This window comes from Cnephaeus nilssonii (assembly GCF_951640355.1).
Source record: "Cnephaeus nilssonii genome assembly, chromosome: 18".
Classification (NCBI taxonomy): Eukaryota; Metazoa; Chordata; class Mammalia; order Chiroptera; family Vespertilionidae; genus Cnephaeus; species Cnephaeus nilssonii.
This window is the reverse complement of record NC_137089.1, coordinates 13146857-13149189: the sequence shown is the minus strand read 5'-3', so window position 1 is coordinate 13149189 and position 2333 is coordinate 13146857.

Here is a 2333-nt window from a genome sequence, read left to right as displayed (position 1 = left end):
CGCCTCTGGCATCAAAACAATTTCTGTCTGTGGAGAGGATTGGGTCTACAAGCCTTGCTTTAAAGAAATAAGTGTCCCCCCTCCCCCCGCCGCCCCCCAGGACCCAGCTCCCCCTTTGGGATCCCGTGGTTTTCAGTCTTCCTTAGCATTTCCCCCAGGGCCCTCCCAGGCACACCACCCACTCCTTCCTCTGCAGGCTGGCCATGTGGGTTTTGTCAAGCTCCTTAGGTTGGAGTAAAGCAAGTTACCTCGTGCAAGGCTCTCACCAGCCCCCGCCGCCCCCCCCCCCCCGCCCCCATCCTGTTGGCCCCACAATAATCAGAAAGACCTTATCTAAAGCCTCCTCTCCACTTGGGGCCCTTTTCTTAACCCTCCACTCCCAGGACCCTCTAGGAACGTGGCTAAGACAGCTATTCGCACTAAAGTGTTAATGATTGGACAGCGCACCCTTCACAATGGTGCCTACCTCTTCAAAGAGAGCATTCAGTAAAGGAAACAGGATTAGTTACTCATGCAGGAATTTTGTGGTTTTGGACACTTCAGAGGACAGACCTCCTTGGCTTTTCAGATCACACCAGTGGAGCCAAATCCAATTCTTCTTGGGAGGCCGGGACCCATGAAGAAAAAACGCTTCTAGCTCCTGCCGTCAAGTGGTCATTTGACTCTTACCCGACATCCATTGTGAAATCAAGATCAGTTCACTGTCCACCAGGGATTGGTGATAAAACACACCAGAAAAATGTACAACAATCCAGAGAAGAGTGGTCACTCTAGGTTGATCTAGACTTATCAATTTACTATTTCTAGTTTAAAAATGGCCAGTGTTTGCTGGTCAGTTCACTGAAGTAGTTTTCCTCATTTACCCAAAGGATTTTTCCCCTGGCTTCTCGAAGCAGGCAGGCCTTGCAATTTCACTGTGTGGCCACCAGGTGGCGGAAGTGTGCCACGAGCACAGCTGCCGCGGGCAGAGAAGTTGTGTTCACCTTGCATCCAATCAGCCAGTTGTCACCCCCAATAAATTCCTTAAAAAGGGGGAAAACGGGGAGAGTTATGACTTCCTTTCCTTTCAGCCAGATTCGACCTGGAGTTCACGGAAAGATGTTTGCTCTTCTAGCAACGCCTGTACTTGGAAAGTGCAGAGCCTCAGAACCCTCCTTTTTCAATAAACTCATCGTTGTCATCTTCCACCTGACATTTTCCTTCCCCCTCTTTTACAGCAGAAGAGAGGAGCCCTTGCCCTCTCCTGACTGTCCTCGGAAGGCATGCATGCTCTGCTTGGGGCAAGCCTCCAGGCTTTCTTTACTTAGAGAGGCCTGCAAAAGGCGCGGAGAAACCTGTCCGGCAGGAAGTGATGGGGACCTGGCCTGGGTGTGATGGAGACAGGACATCAGGCCATGTCCTCCTTTCCTTGCTGGATCTGACAGGTGGGCCAGGACCTGTATTTGGAAACTTTTCTCGCTGGGAATGACTTTACTTGGGCTCTGTATTCTTCACTGATTTCCCGTCCCCTCTAAGTGCAATAGATTATTCAGTGTTTATGTTCCGTCAAGTTGCCATGGATACTGAACCCTTGCACCTGGGGAAATGCAAGTAGGTTTCTGTGAGCATTTTCATCAATTGATCAATATAGAACCATGTTTTATGCATGTTTCTGTCTAAAGACACTATTTAATGTATTGATTTATGTTGTTTTATAGGATTTTATACATTGCTTTACTTATATTTAATGTATTGATTAACACTGAACTCGTGGCCAACAGCACTATAACTCAGGTCTGAGGAAGCTTATCCAACGCAAGTATCTCCTCCCTGCGGCACATCAGTCTTCCCGCACTTAGGATGGCTGGACAGCCCCTCGGCACCGCACTCGGGGCCATGTCAACGGTGAAATCGCCAACACAAAGCGCAAAGTGTGGAAAAAGTGACACTAAGTACACGGCAGAAAAGACCCTTTTCAGGATGAGAACTGGAACCTGAGGGCAGAGGATCACCTTGTGTGACCTCAGCGATGAACATGTGTACCAGGCAACTCAAATTTTCCACCGATCTGCACCATGTCTGGGAATGACCCCAAAATCTGACTTGGGGGTTACAAATGGATTTTTGCAAGTCGGCAAATTTGTAAATATGGAATTGATGAAGAATGAGGATCAACCGCACAAATGTAGCGAAGCTCAGATCTCGGCTCTCTGCCCTTTTCTCTCTCTCTTCTCCCAACAAGAGCTCATCTCGCCCACACCATCAGACAGATTCCTTCAAAACACGCATGCGAAGCCCTGCCCTTTCCCTAGGCCAGCAGCTCTCAACGTATGGTTCCAGGATCCCTGTGGGGC